The 22724-nt window shown below is 44.5% G+C and overlaps 1 protein-coding gene across 1 annotated transcript in view; it reads left to right on the top strand.

Moving 5' to 3' along the window:
- The window catches only part of AFG2A (AFG2 AAA ATPase homolog A), a 2695729-nt gene that overhangs the window by 388993 nt on the left and 2284012 nt on the right, over positions 1-22724 (top strand). The window lies entirely within an intron of this gene.

The raw sequence follows: 22724 nt of genomic DNA, 5'->3' as shown, positions 1-22724 counted from the left end.
TGTCTAGCTAACCTGGAACGTCTAGGCCACAAGTGGGAGCTAAATGGCCCGAGCAGTTTCGAACCTTGCACTTGGTCAAGGCTGATCTAAAAGTAGGAGCATTGAGTTTGGGAACATAAGATGATAAGGTGCATAGAACTTGTATTTCAGTATTAGCAATCACTTGTAAATCTGTGCTAGTCCTCACTAATATGTCGCTGCACTCCTCATCAGTCTAAACACGTAGCTATGGCTACAAACCTACAATATATTAGTCATGTTGCTCTACAGTAAGATAGAACTTATCTTGCTGAAGAGCAGGACAAGAAGAGGTCGAGCAAAGGACACAAAGTGAGATATGGGCAAGGCCAGGAAAGGAAATGGACTAAAGAAGGAGTAGGATAAGAGGGAAATGTAGTTCAGAAGGAGCAAAGAAAGAAATGAAAAAGAAAATTAATGGTAGAAAGTGTTTTCTGTTTATTTTGTTGAAACTGCTGATGCTGGTATTAAAGAAGTTAAAGCATAATGCTCACCTCCAGTCTTGACATAGTATTGTATTTTTGTCAATTGTATTCTTTTATTGCTGAGAAAAAGATGCATATTAAGAATTGCAGCACAATCATCAATGTATTAATCAAAGAGTTACTCTGAGATTTAAAGCAAACATTTTCATGTACAAAGTACTTTTAACCACTTTGGTGTGTTAAATCCTTGTGTCACTTGGCGAAAAACGATGAAGTAAGGTAGTGATCATAGTTCAGATGTTCTCTTGTTTTGAAGTTGTGTTCGACTTTGTTAGTTTGTATGTGACTCGATTGTTAAAGATCGAGGGTGTCACTAGAGTTCTTCTTCACCCTATCTTCGATAGTTTCTTGTGGTCAATACACTTTAAGCATTCTTTTCCATCAAGCATTGTTTTTCTTCAGCTTCACTTTCTCAGTGTGATTTAAGGATCATTACTCCAATCAGCAGCATTACACTGCTTCCATGGTGATGAAGTGCTTCCATGTAGCTTCACAAATGCACATACAAAGTGACCTATGAGTTTTGCAGCTATTGACCCTTGATAAACCAGGAGAACAGATGACCTTGTCCTCTCATAATTCCTCAAAGTTATGACAATGAAAACCAAAATTCCTGCCTGAGCTTTCGTACCTTTCCTACACAGTTTGTCTAGATGTGAGAAACTGAGAATGAGGAAGAGTCAAAGACCAGTGAGACCATTGAGAACAAGCCCTGGGGCACCCCAATAGCGGAATGAAGATACTTGTATGAGACGGGGAATTCTCATCAGAAGGAGAGAAGCCTTGGAGATCTGGAATAGGTTGACACAGATGTAGTAGCTGTGGAAACGTAAAGGCCAGACAGTGCTGTGAGAAGGAGGTTCTCTGACAAAGAGGACATGGTCAAGTGGAAAAGAGGCCCTAGTTGTAAGAGTAGATGAGCTGGTCCTGATGCTGCATGTAGGGAAACATAGGTTCCATGTAATAATGTCCCCACAAAAATGTCACCTGACAGAAAAGTCGCTGTTTTTTGCAGAGACATTAAATTTACAAGGGGAGCAGGGGACATCCCAGCAACCCATCCCCATACATAATGTCACCATATATTATAATGTCACCAATGGCTTTTCCCAGCGACATTATGTATTGGGACATTACGTATGGTTACATTATTACCTGATACCGAAATATAGTCAACGTAGAAAAGTGTTATATAAAAACTGGTACTTTGACAGCAATCCCTAGAATTCGGTGTCTCAGCTTTCCTTCCCACAACATGTTTCATAAAGATTGTGGGAGAATATTTTTGACAAATGTGTTGTGGGCTATGTAGACTTAATACCAATAAAGAATGTGTGGAATGGAAAACTCAGACCTTGCATTCTGAAGGCTGAGCCCTGAAGACAGGAGACTTTGTTTCAGAGCCTAAGCACCCTCTTGACATAGTAATACTATTTTCCTTTGAAAAATGAAATAAAATACTTGTAAATAGAAATTACAAAACATTTTTGTGAATTGCTTTCACCACCACATGAATGCCAATCCCAATTTCCAGCATGCAGCAATTCTCTGTAACTGCACTTTCTGAAAACACTCTATGAACTCTCACTTTAAGTTCCGGCTTGCAGAGTTTCTTGCCAATTTCACTTTCTCAGTGGGTTGCTCTCTGGGTTTTGGCCCCTGGCTTATTTCTCATGCTTATGGTGTCTGCCTGCTAACCATTGCTCTCCTCTCGGTTCTGGGCGTCATCTCTGGCTCTGCTTTCCTGTGAGGGTTCTCTCATGAGGACTGCCTCTTGTGGCTCAGCTCAGCCCCAGCAGCTGACCTCTCTTCTTTGCTGCTAGCTCTCACCTCCTGTTCATTTTGCGTTCCCATGGCCTGGCAGGGGCTCTCCTCTCGTCCTCACTGCTGCTGAGTGGCTCAGTGTCTGACATCTGTCAATTCTCTCAACAGCTTGGTCTAACTTCCTGGATTCTCTCTGGTCCTTCTGCTAAATTCTGCACAACATTTTTCCTTTGACTCCAGCACTACTTGCAGATGGAAAATCTCTTCCTCTGTGTTCCATAGGCCGTTTCTTCTAGCCATGGTGTTGCTGGTTGGATCATATGGCTTTAGTCTGGGGGGGAAAAGATCTCCGGCAGTGCGTTCTACCATAATGTATGGATGCCACTTAATGACACCACTTATGGGTATCGGTAGAAGTAGTCTGGCAAAAGCTACACTTCTATTTCTTTGGTGGTGCCGGGAGTGTAGCTCAGGGGCAACGTGTTTGCCTTGGAGCAAGACAACACAGAGCAACACAGGTTTGAGTCCCAGTCCTGCACTTAGAGACTGGTATTTGATATTAAGTGTGTTATAAAACGTTAATTAGGTGAGAGTCGTAACATGCATCACCTCAGAGTGTGACAAAGTCCTTTGTTTGCTCTTAGGGAGTGACCATGAGGGCCGGCTACGATTTGGGGTTGAATGCCCAAAGAGGAAATGTTTGAGGGAGAAAAGACCGAAGATAATATTTTTCGCAATAATCTTTGTTTTTTTCTCCTCTGAACTTTACCGACTTACCCAAAACCCTACCCACACCCCCCCCCTACTTATCTTGCATTCCCTCTCGCTTTGTCCCTGCAACGCCTGTTCCCTTTCACTTCTGTGATCAGGAACCGGCGCCGCAGGGTTCTTTCCTTTTTCTTTTTTTGTTGGGTCAGCTGCAGGGGACTCCCCCGCAACCTCGCTCACTAATATAGTGAGCAGAGTTGCGGGGGAAACCCTGCAGTGCCGGCAGCCTTTTTTTTTTTTTTTTTGGGAGGGGGTGGCTACGGGGGCCACGCATTCAGACTTTGTTTTCAGCCATTTGGCCTAAACTAAATGAATTCCTATATAGCTCAACACTAACCCAAAGATCTCAGGGCGCTCACTAAGACAACATAGCATAAAAACCAGATAGGCCACGGTAGCGTGGGCGTAAAAGAACTCACTAAACATAGTGACTAACAGAGTCTTTCGGGTGTCAATAAGTTTCTTTGTTGTTGAACCTAAACTTCGAAGAAAAAAGTCTTAAGACGTTTCCTAAACTGCTGCAGTGTCGTACATTGTTTTATTTGTATCAGAATCAAATTCATTTTTGGGAGCCCATGCAGTAAAGCTTGTTCCAACCAGTTTCTTCAGGGTCGTGCAGGGTTGCATCAATAGCATCTGGTTATTTGATCGCAGAGTCCGCTTTGATGTAGCTTTTTTTAAATCTAGCTTTAAGATAATCCGGAGCATCACCTGAAAGTCATTTGAAGACAATAACTAACCCTTTAAAGTTAAGTCGTTGTTCTGTAGAGAGCCAGTGAAGTTTCTTCTGATATTCTGTAGTATGTTTGGCGACTCATTCCACAGACAGCCCGAACCACGGCGTTCTGTGTGACCTGAAGTCTCCTGATATTGCCCCTAGTTGTTCCCTTAAGGAGGCTATTGCAGTAGTCTAACTTGATGTTAACTATAGCTGCTGCAATTGACGCTCTGATATTGTCTGACAAATGGGGACGAATTTGCCACAGAAGATGCATGAGAAAAACGCATGATGATTTGAGATAGGATACATGCTTCTGGAAAGATAGGTGGGCATCAAAAAACACTCCTAGAATTTTAACATGTTCGGACACCGGGGTAATGTTGCCATTTATCTGAAAAGCTTTGTAACGAGTATCCATGTTTTTCATTCTGAACGGTGTGCTAATGATAAGCAGCTCTGTTTTCTTGTCGTAAAGAGCTAACAAGTTTGGGACCATCCATTTCTGGATTTCCCCAAATATCTCATTGATGGTAGCCATGTCCTCCTCGTAGATCCCAGACAGTTTAACAACTATCATCGGCATAGTTGTCAAATTGCACACCCATGGACTTACGAAGGTCACATAGGCACTTGATATATATATTAAACAATAACGGGGATACACATGATCCCTGGGGGACACCACCTGTTACGGGGACCTTTTGAGACTGAGGTTCCTATAGCAATACAAGCACTTCTAGGGCCCAGGAAGGATTTTAGACATGATGCTGCTTCTGGAGAACATAAGCCTATTCTTTGGAGTCTCTCTGCTAATAGGTCGTGGTCGACCAAGTCAAAAGCAGAGGACAAGTCCAACAAAATCAATAATGCAGAACTTCCCTCTTCTATGATTTCAGTTATATTGGCTTTCAGGTCCAACAAAGCCATCTCGGTTCCATGATTAATTCGGAAACCGGACTGTTTGTTTGCCAAGATGTTATTTTTCTCGACAAATGCTTGAAGTTGCATATAAGCTATTTTGTCAAGAATTTTGAGTATAAACAGAACATTTGTAATAGGGTAATAGTTTTCTGGTACCAGGGGGTCTAGATTATACTTATTTTAAAGTGTGATAATCCAGGCTTCCTTGATAATCGTTGGAACCAAAGCCTCGGAGAAGGATCGATTAACAATTTCTGTGACCCACAGTGTTAGAGTACTTGGAAATACTTTAAATGCCGGCTACTGCTACCCACTGAGTGATGCTGGACAGGGGTAGTTGTTGGGAGGTGTCCTTGGTCCATCCTCCGCACCCTGATGACGTGGCATGGCCTGTCTCCAAAATCTAACTTCCAGTGCTGTCTATTTATAAGAGCAACATGCCCCAGAAATGTTAGCCTAACATACCTCTCTCCATGAGGCAGCAAAAACCTTAAGGAAGATCAGTAGTATGGGAAGGCTAAGTAGGAATACGTTAATGCTTAATCAGACGAGGCACTGTTTATGGATTGCTATGGCAGGGAAAATAGTGAGACAAAGAGAAAGAGTCCACACTTACTGTCAGGTACTCACGAGTGGGGAGAGCTGGAGAAGATTGAAGAAAACGGACTTTACAAGATGGCGGCCGTCTCAAATAAAGTTCGGTCAATGGAACCAAAAGAGACCGTTCTGGAGTCACCAGTAACGAGCAGCCTTGGAGAGGGCAGGAGCCCCCACCCGTGATGATGCGCCGTGGAAAGGGCAGGAGCCCCAACATCATGAGTGCTCCGACAGACGGATGCCTTGTGAGCCCATCATACAGAAACCGGGCTAATTGAAACTTCCTTGCCAGGTTTCCTCCAGCGCCCAGCACTGCACCTATTTCTTGCAACATTTGAGTGCAATCTGCATTTTCCTGCAGGCCAGACCGCGGGTGCCGACATTTCACTAAAACAAAATATCAGACGCATTGCGGGATGAGAGCGAGGCTGTGTTGCCTCTATGTTGCTAAGCAACATATGTTTTTTTCCTTTTGAATACAAACTTCCGCCGGCAGGTGGAAGAGCCGGCGGCCACAACTAAGGCCATTATAAGGCCACTTTCCCTGTTTGCCCCTGTTCGCCGCAGTGCGCCGCCGCTGCCCATGATCTCTTGCTGCTGCACGGCCAGGATCTACCAAAATCTTAGATTCTTATCTAAGCGCACTCGAGCACCCTCCGGGACATACTGTAAGTAATCAGCAAATCAGCATTGTATGCACATACCGCTTCTGCTGCCCTCCGCGCACTCATAAACCCACCCCCTGTCTCTCACCATTCTACCCTGTGCACCACTGGATGCCCCAACCCTGTCTGCGATAGATTTGTATGCCTCCACTGTATGAGCCAACTGCTCCCTCAGTAAATCTGCCCAATATGCCTGGGACCATGCCGACTTTGAACTGCGCTACTGCTGCCCACTGTGCCTATTTTGATTTTAGCCTACTGTGCCTATTTTTGAACTGTGCTACTGCTGCCAACTGTGCCTATTTTGATGTTTGCCTACTTTAAGCCCACTGTGCCTATCTTGATTTTAGCCTACTGTAAGCCCACTGTGCCCAACCTGAAGTGCCCTGCCTATTTCAAACCAATTCAAGCTAGCCTACTGTGTCCAACCAACTGTGAATATACTCCTGGTCACAAACAGATTGTTCATGGCAAACTTTTAGTTGACCACTCTTACCATGACGGCAACTCTCTCCCTACTCCACCCTAACAACACTACCCTTCTCCCCTCAATTCCACTACCTCAATCACCCCCACCCCAACATCCCACTCATACCACAACTATGGGATATGTCGATTCTAAACAAATCGACCAACCAAATTGCGTCATCAGCCCATTAGAATGAATCCGCCGATTTGCTGCTCCTCCCACACCCTGGAACCCTTGCCCAGTGAAGGACAGAAACCTGAGACTCGGCACACGGTTCTTACCCCCCAGGTCTCTCATCAAAAACAGCCCCCTCATTCTCATCATAACCAAGTTCAAGCCAGCACCTCACAAACTTTGGACAAATCCCAAAAATCCCCCATCAACATAACAGAACAGCCCCTGATCAAAGGTGCTCTCAACAATGCCCGTTCTTTGGTCGCCCATGTGCTAGACATCGCAGACCTAATTTCCACTAGCAACCTGCATTTTCTGGCTATCACTGAAACCTGGCTGCATCAGGCAGCAGGCCCAGCTCTATCCCTCGCCATCCCAGAAGGCTACTCAGCAGGAGTTGAAATAGGTGAACAAGGGCTGACTAAGTGTGGATAGAGACCAGACAATAGAAAAATATCACACAATTGAAGACCTCCAGCGAGAAAAGGGGGAGATGTATGCATATGTGGATAGAAGAATATCAAAGGGAGGAGATTAAGACCAGCCAAGGACGGCTTGGAGAGAGGAACATGTAGGATTAGAGCGGAGGAGGAACCTGCAAGTGGCGATCCGTTGAAAAGGTGTGAAGAGAAGCCAATGAGGTTGAAAGGGGCCATAAAAGGGTCTCCCCAAAAACAAGATAATTCTGTCACAACTTGGAGGCAGAGTTGGGGTATTGCGGAACAGAGGTAGGACCCCCAGACAAGGGAAAGAAGTGTAGTATCTGCCTTTGAATCTGCGTTATTGGCCCTATCAATGGTGGATAAACTGGGGCCTGAAGACAGCCATTCCACCCCGCCTTGCTGCTACTTATTTCAGGTACAAATGCAACAGGGTCACGAACGCTGGACAGGCACATCTCTAACAAACAAGAACTACCCATGATCAAGGAGCTGAGAAGGAAATGTAAAGGAGAAACCAAGGAAGCAAAACCCGTATCTGAATTCCAGGAGAGGAGTGTGTGGGTCATTTAAACATCCATTAGATTGTAAGTAATGGAGCCACTCTAAAGACCCAAGACTTCAAAGACTTTTGCAAAAGACCCATCAAGCAAAGTTGTATCCCACCCATTGTTCCTGGGATCAAGAAAGATGGGGGAACTAGAGTGGGCCTAGACCAGGGGGAAAGAGGCGTGGGGAACTCCATTGAGAAAAGAGCTACAGAAAACAAAAAAAACAAAAAATATATATATTATACTGACCATCCAGAATAAAGGAAAAGTCAAACACCTAATCTGGTATTTCTGTATATCGAATCAGTGGGTAACGCACAACACTATACTAACAAACAGCTTCCCACTGAAGACCATACCCAATATATGGATTTACCTGGGGCGCCAAGCCCACAACTTGTCAAGGTGTGTAAAATGAGCACCAACCAGGCAACCAGATAAGTGGAACATTTCTCACAGTGGGGCAAATATTTCTTGCCTGCCTATACTTGTATTGCAGAAGTCCGTTGAGCACAGGCTAACGGCGAGGAAAGCCTTTCACTCAAATAAACGAGGCAGCCTGGCTTACAGCAGTTTAAATGAATGGGCTCATTTTGCATGCTTCCAGCACTGTTTCTAAACCGTGCCATCTGACGAAGGTAGGCTATATCTATTAATGTACACTTAAGACCTTTAACTTTGATGTGGGATACACAGACGCATTTGACAGATAATGGAATCAACACGCAAGGAGGTAAATGGATCTGCCTAAGATCAAACCGTTTTGGTCAAGATAAGAATTCCAGATCAGGGTCAAGACCTTCTGGTTCTAAAATCAACAACTTAGCACTTCACTACTTCTCGTACAGATCCTCGCCTAGGCGTTCTTTTTTATTTGATATACCACTGCATCTTGGTCATCCCGTTTATTTCTAAGCATTTGCACATCTTGTAGATAAGAAAGCTGAAGCAGATAAAAAAAGATATTTGCCAAATTTCACACAATTTTTGATAAGCTGGCTAACCAGGTTTAGGATGAGTGGCATTATTTCACCAAAAACATAAGCATTGCAGAGGAGATGTAACACCACCCCTAACTCCTCAATGTCCTCATAGGAAGGGACATCTCATGATCCTGCACCACAATGACTGCCACTGTATGCTTTTTATATATGTATTGGAACGCAGAGTGGGCATCATGTTGATTTACAGTGATTGGTAGTGTATAAGGAATCAGGAGTAAGACTCTGACACCAGGGCATTGTGTTGATTGTTATAAACCTTTATTAGACCTATCTCACCCTATCAGTATAAAGGGTTTCCATGCCTCAATGAAACTAAAGGATGTCAATGCCAGAATGTCCAAAAGCAAAAGAGTACTCCTTCCACAATCCTGACCTGACCCTTACTTTCTAAACCTAAAATAATGTGAAAAGGGGAATAGTCTTTCAACTGGTCAATTGTGGTTCTCTCCACAGTTCCAATATAAAAAACCAAAAATGGCACACAAAGAAACCAATAATCAAAGCTCTGCAATCCTCAGGAGGGGGTTCCCTCCCCCCTGAGTTTCCCAGCTTCTTTATAGTTCACAAACTGTTATTTTCCTCAGTATCATGCAGTTCTCGAATCAAGGGGCTATGGCTCCCTTCCTCAGGATTACACAGACTCAAGGGATTTTCTGTCATTCCTTGATTACACAATGTATTCAAGTTTCTTGTCCGGGGGTATGGTTCCCTTCGCCTAGAGTTTCCACAATCTTAAGCAGTCTCTCTTCATCTTCCAATTCTTACGGTTCATTTATATTGCCTGGTGTATTCTCCTGCCAGGCTTCCACAACTTTCACTTTGTACTTTCACCTTTCTTTCATGCCTGGTATACTCTCTTGCCAGGGCTTTCACAGTAGGTTACACCAAAGGGGTATGAGTCTTCCCTTGTGCCTTTCCAATGTTTATTTTGTATCTGGGTGCTTTTACAACCTACACTTTTGGGTGCAGGTCCCAGACTCGCCACACATTGCCTGTACTTCTTTCACATATGTCGTTTTGCTCATTCAACCATAGGCTCTTCAACCCCTCTTCACTGGTTTCCCTTCATGACACTTTAAGCGCTTCACTTCCTTTGCTCAGGTTCGCTTTCTTATATAATGTTCTTTAGAACCCAGGGGTATTTTATCTTCCCAGGACTCTCTCCAATTTCTCAGTCTTATTTTCAATATGCTTTATGTCCCAATTTACCCAGTACTGGGACTATGAAGATTGCAGCAGGCTCTCTTTCCAACTCTCAGGCAATCTCCTGGCCACCCCTCTTATAATGGGCTCACCGGTTATGCGGCTTGGCGTCCTGCCGGCAGTGTATTCCTGCAGCAGGTCAGTGTTGCCCTCTTCCCCAAGTTCCATTGACGACTGACAAAGCTTTTATTTTTTTTGTCTGCGTCAATCTGTGCCTCTGAGGGGGTGGCAGTCAAAGGTTTAATGAAGCACATCATAATGTTGTCCTTTCTAAACATTCTAACATTTATCAGATATACAGAAAAATAGGTGTGACAGATCTAGGGAATTGGTCTGTTCTCTCCTTAGGGAGCCACCCCTTTCAGGCTAGGGAGGTGAGCCAGCCACACAACAGACTCCCTAGGGGCAGGACAAGCGGGATCTCATTGAGGGGTGGCCATCCCTTAGCGAACAAGGACACCCTGATCCAAGTGTCTTCCACATCCTACTTGTCCCACACATTCATGGGTTAAATAGGAACTGAAGGGTGTCAAAACATACAGGGACTTTTAAGGGCTTGTGGCTTGGTCTCTGATCCAATGTTATTGGATCTGTTACCTAGAGAATAGAACCAATGTTCGGCTCCCTCTTGTTCCCGGGAGGACTATAAGGAAGCCAGCACAGAGCCAAGGAGAGAGAGAGAGAACCAGCCTTAGGGTGAGCAACCTGGGCAAGAAGCCAATGGAAGAGACACCTCCTTTCAGTGAGCAACCTGGAGGCAGGACTATGTGCCGAACGTGGTGGGCGGAGGGAACCCAAACCTGCGAAACGCTTCAGATCCCAAGTGTCCAGAGAGCCAAGGGATGTGGAGCCGCCACATGAAGGTGGGGAGACTAGTACCACTGCAGCCGCACACCAGCATACAGCTATTCCGTCCAGTGCTGAAGTACTGCCAAACAGAGACGGAAAGAATCGACGCACAAGACCAGAGTGCATGGACAACAGAGCCGCGGTCCGGAGGTGCCGAATGGAGATGCCACCCCAATCGAGCTGTGCCGCAGGAGACCAGGTATGTAAATCCCGCTACCACTCAGCCATCCGTTCTCTCGGTTTCCTCTCTCCTTATGACTCCATCTCCTCCTCCCTCGCCACACTTGACTTGTTCTCCTTTCACTCCCAACTCAAATTCAACTTCCTCTGTCTTGACTTCAAATCTCTTCATGATCTCGCCACTCCCTACCTTTCCTCCCTGCTCTCATTCTACTCCCCCTCTCGCTCACTGCTCTCTGCCGACCACTATCCCACCTGCACCATGCGCCCCTTCTCGCTTCCGCTCCTTCCAACTCCTTGCCCCACTCCACTGGAATTCTCTTCCCCTCCTGATACGCTCACCTCTTATTCTTCTTTCCACACCTCCTTAAAATCCCACTTCAATCTCCCTCTTGCTGTTCTCTACCACTTCCCCAATTGTCTAATCCTGCTCATGTTTTTATTCTAATGATCCTGGCAAATTGTTCTGCATATTGTTCTTTGTTACTTGACTCATGAATTGTACCTTATTGCTTCTTATGTACTCCTGTTGTTCCTCGTAAAGCGCTTTGGCTTAAAGCGCTATATAAAATGTAATAAATACAAATACAAATGTGCCCGATGGTGAGAAGCGGGAGGAGGGCGTCAATGGGATATGATAAACACTGGAGAGGCAGACCCTGGAAACACCTGTCATGGGGGTGAACTTTATCTGAGACTTAGGAGGCCTGGGGGGGGCGAATATCCCAAGAGGGGTGAAGCTAGAGAACACTGAACAAAGGGGTAATGCCACCCAAAGAAGCATACACTCTATATTAGAGAGCTGAATAACCCAAAAGGGCTTGAGCTACAAATTACCTTAGAGAGGGGTAAACCGAACCAAAGAATGAGCAGGTTGGAAGGGCCGAATAGCCCAAAAGGGACGAAATTAGAGAATGCTGAGGAAAGCGGTGAAACAGACCTGAGAATCATAAACCCTAGAAGGTTGGGTATGCCAACAGGAGTTTAACCAGAAATTATCTTACAAAGGGGTGAACCGCACCAAAGAGTCATAAGGTCTGGAGGGCCGAGAGTCCCACTGGGGGCTGGAATAGAGAATATCCTACAAAGGGGTGAATCCAAACCTAGAACGATAAGGCCTGGAGCGCCTGTCAGCTTATCTCAAGCGGGGGAGTTTGAGAACCCGAAACACTACATTTTCATACAAGGAGACGAACTTTGTGAAAGATACAAACAAGTTTTTTGGACACTGCATTTTATACTAACTTTTTCTGATCTTTGCACTATCGAGCAGGCTGAAGCCTGAAGCGAAGGAGACTCCAAAGACACTATTTGGTGGCGGTCAGGGGCCAGCCACCTAATTCCTAAATTAGTGAATTCCACTAATTTAAAAAGAATTTCTGTTATTTACTTCATTAGTGGAAGGGAGAATATAGGACAGATTATGTCTGTGCCGAAGGACTGAACGTTTGTAAGACATACAGACGAGCACTCGTTTTTTTTATTTTATTTACTTTTGTAGTGTAGGGAACAACCCCATTGCCTTAGATTGTAGGGATAAGAGAGGTGTTTCTTCTTCCTTTAATAAAATTCCCAGTTATATCATTTACCCTGGTCTGTCTCCTATCTCTAGCTTGCCACAGAGGATAAAGTGATGTGCCCCAAGATCTCGCAATTGTTTTTGTAACTTAGCCACTAGACTTTGTTTCACACTCTTTGATTTCCTTTCCTCCCCCATGTCTACAGTCATCACAGCAGCATTTGGTGATTGTAAATATGTTCCTGTGGGAGTACAGATGGAAGGTAACTGTGTCAGGACAGATTGGGGTCTAGATGGATGGTGGGGAATTTGCTATAAGGGGTGGTTTTAGAATTGCATGTGTGGTAAGGTGAAGATGTGCATGTGGGGTAGTGGCTAGAGATGTGTGCTGGGATTGTGAGCAGATTGAAGGTGGATTGGGAGTGGGAAACTTTCTTATGGAATGTGGGTGGAGGGTGCGAATGTCTTTGTGTCGGCATTTCAGTGTATAAAGAAAGGAGATGCACAAGAGGGGAGATTGTTGGAAGGTTGTAAGGAAGGAAAAGCTGCAAGGTGGGTTTCCAACGAGTTTATTATAGTCACGTGACGCTCTGCATTCATACGACAACACGAGTCGCGTGACAGCACGAGGCACTATCACTCGTAGCAATTCCCCACATATCTCCCCCCTTAGAAGCAATAAAACTTACAGTACAACCAAGTTAAAACAAATTTGTAAACCATAACATATAACAACTAACTAAATAGATTGACAGGAACAAAGAGAAAACAAGATGCAAAAAGTCTTCTGCACATGTGAGACAACAACATGAAAACAAGATTGTCTGTATTAGAATTTTTTTTCACACACAAAATGCAAAGTCTTCTGCACATGTGTGAAAACAACCAGAAAATAAGATTGACTATATTAGAAAATAAGATTGACTGTATTAGAATCTTTTACAATTTTCTTAGTACACATAGTCCTTTAACCATACAGGGCTTTGACCTTGTCCTCTGTGAACTGACCACTGAGTCACCCTCTCCTGTACTCCTCTTAGTAACCTCCCTTTTTTCCTCCAACAAGTAACCCTTCTCTTTGTTTACATTCAAATCACGTGCTTTTGCAACCCTCCCCTTTGACCACACTTCTCCTTCCAAAATCACAACACTGTCCTTCACAGCACATATCTTCTTCGGACCCAAGAACCTACTTTCTACACACTTACTCACCAGCCTAGGATTCTTTACATATACCATCTCTCCAACCTTCCAGTCTGTAGCTTTCACTCTTTCTCTGGCATCAAACCACTCTTTATTCTTCTCCTGACTCATTGATATGAGTTTCATAATCTGATCCCTATCAACACTAACAACTCTGGCCATACCTAGCAATCCTGGACAAAGCCTTGTCCCCGGCTCTCTACCTTTCATGGAAACAAAAGGAGAAACCACTGTCACCGAATGTGGTGTAGTTATGTAGTTCCAAGTCAATAGATTTAAGACTTCCCTCCACGGCTGATTCATCCTCATGGCCATTTGCAAACCACCCTTAAAATACCTATTGACTCTTTCAACAAGGCCATTGGCCATGGGGTGGTACAACGCCGTTCTAATATGTCTTATTCCATAGCTGCTCAGAAACTTTCTCATAGCCTCCGAAACAAACTGTACCCCAAAATCAAATACTAATTCTGTAGGTACTCCTTCTCTAAGAAACACTTTCTCAAGGAACGCAATCAATTCTTTAGCCGTCACTTCCTTAACAGCATCCCATTCGATCCACTTCGAATGATAATCCACTAGTACAAAGAGAAATCTTAAACCTCCACCTAAACTTGAAATGGGACCCATGATGTCCACTGCCAGTTTGGACCATGGCTGATCCGGTACAACAATAGGAAACAAAGGAGACTCTCTTACTATTCTGCTCTTATCACTACATTGACAATCCACACAATCTTTTACCCATCTCTCTGCCATTTTATCAATGCCCGGCCACCAATAGTTCTTTCTCAACTTCTTCTTCATGGCCCCTTCCCCTGGGTGCCCATGATGTGCAAGCTCCACCAAACTCCTTCTAAGGCTATCAGGAGGAACCATACTCCGTCCCCTCCTTAATCTACCTTTGAAAATGTTCAAGTCTTCCTTTATCTCCCAGAAGACATCAAACTTTCTATCCAGACTCTTCTTAGAAGGCCATCCTCCCACTGTCCACTCTTTGATCAACTTAAGTTCATCATCGGCATCTTCTTCTTTAATCCACCTTTCCTGACCCACAGCATTTACCACTTCTGCTACTACCTCTGCAACCACCGAGTCACTCACAATCATATCCATTAAATCTTCCTTCCCCTTTACAGGAAGCCTGGAAAGGCAGTCGGCTACTACATTTCTTTTTCCTGGAAGATAGCTTACTTCAAAATTTTAACCTTGAAGCCCCAGACCCCTCCTACTTATCCTAGGTGAACCTAAGGCCTACCTTCCACTTTCAAACAACTGGACCATAGGTTTATGATATGACCTAATAATGAACCGCCTCCCCCACAAAAAATATTTAAAATGAATAATGGCCCAGTACATCGCCAACGTCTCTCTCTCAATCACTGAGTAATTGCATTCTGCTCCTCTCAGCGCTCTTGATGCAAACGCAATTACCCTTTCAGCGTTGTCCTTATCGTATTGCACTAGAGTTGCTCCCAACCCCAACACACTTGCATCCACCGCCAACACAGTTTTATCTTTGGGATCAAACCTCCCAATCAAAGGCGCCTCTCCTACAGCATCCTTAATACTTTCAAAAGCCACAGTACACTCTGGAGACCATGCAAACTTTGAACCCTTTTTGAGAAGCATTCTTAAGGGAGTGGACACCATGGCAAAGTCTTTCATAAATCTATGATAGTACTGTGCTAGCCCTAGAAAAGATCTCACTTGGTCTTTGTTTGCCGGTGTAGGCGCTTTCTTCACTGTTTTCACTAGACATTTCTTTGGCTTCACCCCTTGCTCATCAATCTCATGCCCCAAATACTCTACCCGGTCCACTGAAATTTTACATTTGTTCCTTTTCACAGTCAACCCAGCTTCAGACAATCTACTCAATACTTGAGTCAGGATATCATCATGTTCATCTTTAGATCTAGCATACACCAACAAGTCATCTTGGAACACCACTAGATTCTTTACACCCTCCATTAAAGTGTCCATCACCCTTTGAAATACCGCTGCCGCTGAGGCAAGCCCAAATGGCATTCTGCAGTACTTGAAAGTTCCAAATATTGTTACAAACGCCGTCAAATGCTGACACTCCTCCTTCAGGGGAATCTGATGACACGCTTGAGAAAGATCAATTACTGAAAATAACTTGGCATCTCTGAGAGTCGATAACTTATCTCCAATTATTGGCAGAGGGTGCCTGTCTATCACAATGTTTCTATTTACGTCCCTCAAGTCAACGCAAAGCCTAATGTCCCCATTTGACTTTGCCGCCACCACCACCGGCGATAACCACTCCGAACTTTCACTCTCTTCTATGATGCCTCTCTGTAATAGTGTATCTACTTCTCTCTTCATCTTCTCCCTCAGATCCTGCGGTATCGGTCTCACTTTGTGCACCTTTGGAATAGTTCCTGCCTTTAAACGTATTTCATGTTCAAACCCTTTTAACATTCCTAACTCTTCTTGAATCACTTTGGGAAACTCCTTTTCCCATTTGTCCTTAATCTCTGCAGTCGTGACAGGTTCTTCAGCGCTCGCCTGAATTGTTATCCCCAACTTCCTCTGTTCGCCCCATCCTACTAAAGACTAACCTTGTTGCGTCACATACACTTCCGACTCACAACTTCTCCCTTTGTATTTTATGGCCGCTGGAAACTTTCCCAAAACCTCAATCCTCACATTGCCATAGGCATATGGATCTATCTTGTGTTCCTGCAGGTCACTCACGTCTCCCTTCAGGCAGTCTTCATACGTCCTTCTTGACATTAGGGTCCATGGTGAACAACTGTCCACTTTCATAGTTACAACTCTACCATTTACCAAGAACACATCTGTCGGTGCATTTGCTTTATTGGAAACTTCTGCCACTTCCAGCACATGTTTTGCTTGGGTACTTTGCACTGCTGCCAAATTCTCCTCCTGATCCAGCAACCTCCCATTTGACTCAATGTTCTGTACTTGGTTGGACTCCCGACACACTCGTGCAAAATGCCTCCTCTTTTTGCACTTGAGGCACGAAACATTCCTCGCAGGACAAAATGCACTAGTGGAAATATGTCTGTTGCTGCCACACTTGTAGCACTTAATCTCCTTGTTAGTGTTTGTTTTTCTAAACCCTCTCACAGCTGCTACCTCTCCGTCTTGCTTGTCAACTTTTATTGTAGACATATATTTGTGTGTCTGCTCCATGCCTCTGGCAGTTTCAACAGCCACATCCAACGATACATCTTTAATTAGCAGCCTTTCCTGTATCTTCAGATTATTAGTACAACGGACTAATTGATCTCGTATGAGGGAGTCAGTCAACGGGCCAAACTCACATGTGTGGCTGAGAGACCTCAAAGCTGCAATACAATTCTCCACTGGTTCTTGCGCATCATGCACTCTCTGGAAAAACTTGTCTCTGAAATGTAACGTTCTTCTTTGCCTCAAAGTGAATCTCTAACTTCCTCTCCACTACAGAATATTGGTCCAACTCTCCTTGGCCCTCTTGTGGAGGTTCTGACAGGCCATCGTAAACACTACGACCCTCTGTCCCCAAATTGTGAAGGAGAATCGCCTCTTTTCTTGCCGGAGTGAATTTCTCTCCACCTATAACAATTAGATAGGTGTCAAACAGCCTCTTCCACCTGTCCCATCTTATGGGCGGAGTACCTGGTTCAGAGAGGAATGGTGGAGGCGGGGGACATACTTGCTGCCGCCATATCTATATGAAGCAGCTTTCCTCCTGACTACAACACCGATCCACCTGTGGCACCCACTAGACAGATTGGTAAGGTGAACACTGAATCACTGTACTACTGCAACCCCTGTGTGTGGTTGCCCTGTTTTCCTTTGTTTAGTGTCTTTAGGAAAAACTCAAGTTGCTGTGTGCCTTGAACCACTGTACCACTGCAACCCCTGTGTGTGGTTGCCTTGACTTCTTTTGTATAGTGTCCTTAGAGGAAATAAAAATTCAAGTTGCTGTGTGCTTTCTTCCTGTTCCTACACAGCTATAGGTTCGTATTGCCACGTACAAAGAGGAAACTTCTGTCAAATGAGTTCCTAGAGCTCCGCCAGCGATGTGCAGGGCTCTGACACGGCTGTATCAGCAACTTCAATTGAGTGGACCGCCCCCTTTTTCGCCCCCCTTCACCTCCCCCTCTACTCCTCACCTCTGTATTGTTGTCCAATGGAGTTCGGGGGAGGGAGGGACAAAGTCGCACTGTTTCCGGGCCGTGTGAACGTAATTGTAGTATGCGCTCAGCCTGGCTCAGTCTCGCCTGGGGAGACTGTCCCCCTGCAGCGCCGCCGCTCCGCACACTTCACCGGCCTCAGAGTCAGCGAGAGCCGTGAGGGGGGGACTCCTGCGGTGCTGTGGCGGCTGCCTTTGATACGAAGCTGGTCGCTCCTGGATCACGGAGCGCGACTCCTCTTCACTTCGTGACGGGCCCACTGCTCTTCCCTCGTCGCCACTTTAAGGAAGGAAAAGCCGCAAGGTGGGTTCAACGGGTTTATTATAGTGAACCCTCACGAAGGGTTCCCACTAGCATCAAGCCGTCAACTCCTCCTGAGCAACCGCCTCTGCTGTCACGCGACGCCCTGCATTCATACCACAACACAGGTCACGTGACAGCACGAGGCACTATCACTCATAGCAATTCCCCTCAAAGGTGTTGATGTGCCTTTGATGAGATTGGAGGGCTACATTTGTAAGGACGGGGTGAGGATGGATTAGATACAGTAGCAAAACAATGTCTGAACTGTCAGATATGGAATTCTGAATAATTCTACATGAGATTGTTATGACTAATAGTGTTTGTCATTATTGATAATGTCTCTCTCTCTCTATATATATATATATATATATATATATATATAAGGGAAATGTGTGGATATGTGTGTGTGTCTTTTTAAAATGTTCAGCATACTTCCCAACATGCTGCAAACCAGAAATGTGGCATGTGGGTAGGTTTAGGTGAACGGCAAGAGTGTTGCTCACGCAGGGTGCTGCCATTGAGGAGGCCAGGAACGGAGGATGTTTATCTTGTATTGTGTACAGCAGCACAGACTCATGAATGTCATGCACGTGCCATGGATAGCGCGGGGCTCGAAAACAGATCACTCCACAGCAGACTAAATATAGTCCGACAGAAGTTTAAGTGCCTAAAAACCTTGGTGCATACAAATTAAAATAATAAGCGGCATATAGTTAAGTGCAATCATTTTGCTCCTACTTCAGAGCGTTCACAGCTCCCCGGCAAAAGCAGCAAGCCAGCAGACATGAGCAAGAGGGTCAAGGCCCAGATGGTGGCTTAGCAATTTCATCGCTGCACACTTCAAGTTGCCATGACAAGACCATACACTGCTCCCGAACTCCCCTTTCTCCTTTTAAAAAAAAAAACATTTACAGTGCTGATGTTTTAGCGATTAGGTGGCCTACGCCACCAAATCTCAAAACCAAAAATTACCATCAGGCAGGTTAGCAATACTAGTGATCAGAGAGGGGAGCTGCTACAATGATCATTGCCAGCAGATTAGTAATGAATGAAGACGAGGGGGAGGGGGATGGGCTACTAACAATATTAATTGTATACCATACTAGCAGTTGTACCAGTGCTTCAGTAAAGAATAAGTCAAAGTTATATTTATATTTTATACTGTTTACATTGTCTACACCTTCCCACCTGGCCTAGATATGGCAGTGAACAAAAAAGAAGGGGCTAGACATGTGATGTCATCAGTGATGTCATCAATGATATTTGTGATGTCTTCTTTGATGTCCTGGGTGTTAGTCTTAGCAATGCACGGTGGTGGCGCGAGTTATGGTTGCTTAGCTTACCATAACTGGCGAATTTCAGGGGTTTTTCGATTTTGCTTGTAACCATAACGTCCTTTTAACAATGTTTTTTTACTGAATTTCATAGGTTTTTATTGGTGCAACTTAACCAAAACGTCCCTTTAACAAAGTTTTTTTTCATTGAATTTCATAGGTTTTTATTAGTCGAACTTAACCATAATGTTCCTTTTAACAACGTTTTTTCGGTGAATTTCATGGGTTTTTTACCAGTGCATGCTATTTTCCTACAACTTACTAATATCATACATACCAAATATGACAATATTTGTGTCCAATTTACAAATTGTCACCTTAAAACTCTGCCATTTCCGACCTTCTAGAATCATTTTTAACACTTCTATACACTTTTTGCAATTATTTCAACTAGTTTTGCATCGGTAGACATCTACGAACATCTAACTTCATTGCGGACCTTCCGGACAGTGCCACATGACCATACGCTGGCGCGCGGCATGATGACGTGTCCGGAAACCCGTCCGCACTTCACGATAAGATCCGTCCTTTCCGGACAGTTCGGAACTGCATTTTTTACTGATCTAGGAACTTTCAACTTCAAAATTTCCCTTGCGCTCACCTACACCTTTTCGTATTCATTATCCATTACCAATCTAGTACACAGTCAATACTTAGAAGAATTTTATCAAAACTGCAGTTTATCTTAAAAATGGCATCAGTTATTACCATCCCTCCTCCCCAAGAGCCACCACCACCACCAGCTGGAGGACCTTCACAACAAAAAAAGCGTAGTACTTTCAAAGACAATGAAGAGGACCAAGAAGAGGAGGTAGAGGAAGTGCCTACTTCTAGCACCAAGATCGAATCATGGGTGTGCTAGTTCTTTGCTACTGCTGGGAGTGTACCAAAGGCTAAAGCTACCAAAGTGAAATGCACTGAGTACTCAGTCTCAGACTACCTGGACAGTACTCCTACGGGACCACCTCCATGCGCCGCCACACCAAATCCAATGACTGCAATGCTTTCAAAAAGGTTATTCCTTTCTCAGCAAGTAGTAAGCCGTCTTCCTCCACCTCATCTTCCTCAACAAATACTGTAACCACACAGCCTGATGCCTGCGGGCATTGGTGCGTTGTAAATAAATAAATAAGGAGGGCTACAGACCATTATCATCCATTGCAGCCCCTGAAATGGGGGATAAAGGCCATTAGCACCCCTGGTTCGCAAAGCGGGAACCCAGGGTGCTAAAACATCGATTTTTCTTCCTATAGCGGGACGCCGCAGGCACCCAGCTGTAAGAAGCAAGGATTAACCTTCCTACAGCGGGACGCTTGGAGCGTCCCGCTGTAGGAAGGAAAATCCTTTTCCAAGACAGCCAACATGGAAAGAGAGGGTGGGGCTCCGTACACAGCACCTCTTCCCTTGCCATGGCAGCCTGCAAAACCCTATGAACATATTACCACAAGCACTTTTTTTTCCCTTTCAAACCTATCCTACCTTCGAAAAACTTTACCACATAGCCGGTCCCAGGTAGACATAGCCACTTTAACACCATTTTTCGTCCCTAGCGGTAATGGCCACTAGCCAGATTGTCTGCGTCATGACCTTATGCCATGACCCAGACAATCTGGCTACTGCCCATGGCCACAGGCTATACCTCAGTCACCAAAGGTATATGACTATTTTATGTACCTACATTATTACACTTGTCAAAAGATAAAACATGGGCACATTTGCAAAACCATGCTTCAATGTCCTTGCCAATGCTCCTCACAAGTTTGCTCGAAATCCGCCCATGTTTTATTTTTTAAAGTGTCACAATGTATGTACATGCAATAGTCCTATAACTAAGCCCCCACTTGACAATATCCATTCAGTCGTTACACAAACATTGAAGGTTGGGTCTATAATCTTTCTCAAAACTTTTGTCCACCTTCGTCAAATAGCAACAAAGTTATAAGCCATCTAAAAATGTTGAGACCCCCCTCTAATTTCGCCCCTCTTAAGAAAATCCCACCAAACTTTAGAAAACCATTTATATCTAGATCCAAAATCATTTTGCCAAATGTTGTGCAGATTCGTCAAATGACACCACATTTATATGTATGCCTTTACAATATTTTGAGACTCCCCCTCTAATTTTGCCCCCTCTTGATAGAATCCCACAAAACTTTGCAGAGCCATTCAGGATTAGTTCTAGAATAACATTGCAAAATTACATGCAGTTTCATTGAGTGGCGCAAAAGTTATAAGCCATCCAAAAACTGCTTTTCTCCAACCCTGTTATACAGAAATAGGTACAGATGTCCTAACAGATGTCCTAGAACATCTGAAGTGTCCGCGAACACCAGAGGACTGCGCCAGGACATCTGGAGTGTTCGCGGATTTTCGGGGGAGAAACAACGCGTTTTTTGGCTTCTTATGGCCATATCCAATCCAATCCTCATCCTCCCACAACCCCAGAGATTGTTTGTTGCGGTTGACAAGTGAAAAGCTGCTTTTTTTCTTTGTTTTCACTGCGCTGTTCGCGGACCCCAAAAAAGTCAGCAAATCCAAGATGGCGTTTCATGGAAACCGACGCATTTCATATTTTCTGACTACCCAATCGTCGGCCGCGTCCCGATGTCGGCGGACCGGGCAAAATTCTGGCCAATCGGTAGCCAGTTCGCGGACAGTACAGCCAATCAGTGGCCAGTCCGCAGACCGAACAGGGAAGTGAGTCCACGGAGCGGTCATAGATATCACTAATTTTTTTGCCTTACGTTTTGGTCATTTAAAAAAAAAATACTGGACAGATTTACACCAAATTAAAAAAAGCATGCTTTTGGGACCAAGCCGCCGCTCTGGTGAAAATCCGTCCAGCGGTTTGGGCTGTAGGCGTGAGCAAAGTATTTTCCTATTATGTTATGGGAAAAATATACATTTGGGATCCCCCCCTTGACCAAACCTCACCAAACTTTGCAACATAATTCAGAGTGGGCCATATACTTTTTTTGCAAAGTTTGGTGAGGATTCGTCCAGAGGAGCGAAGTTATAAGCTGCCCAAAAAGTGCTCTTCCTATGGGTTTAGCAACTTAACCATAACTACATGGCCGCTACGGCAGGCCATGTAATAATAGAAAGCACATTCTGAAGGTGCATTTGTCTATCAATATCTATCCGACACACATGGAGCTGGGAACCCAAGCTCCTCCCTTTTCTATTTTGGGGTTTTGGCGATGAGGATGGGGGTCAGGTTCTGTCACTCTGAGGCAGCATGCAGCCCCATGTGAACTGCTTGCTACCCATGCGATTTTCACCAGTTAACTGCTTATATTTTAATGGTAAATGTGCATTTTAGCTTTTACTACCTTTTAAGAACTGTCTTTTTGTGTGTGTTCTAGTTGATAATAGTGCAAGGGGAGA

Source organism: Ambystoma mexicanum, chromosome 6q (assembly GCF_040938575.1).
Source record: "Ambystoma mexicanum isolate Mex_15411 chromosome 6q, UKY_AmexF1_1, whole genome shotgun sequence".
Classification (NCBI taxonomy): domain Eukaryota; kingdom Metazoa; phylum Chordata; class Amphibia; order Caudata; family Ambystomatidae; genus Ambystoma; species Ambystoma mexicanum.
The sequence above is the reverse complement of the archived record's forward strand: the minus strand, read 5'-3'. Positions and strand labels throughout refer to the sequence as shown.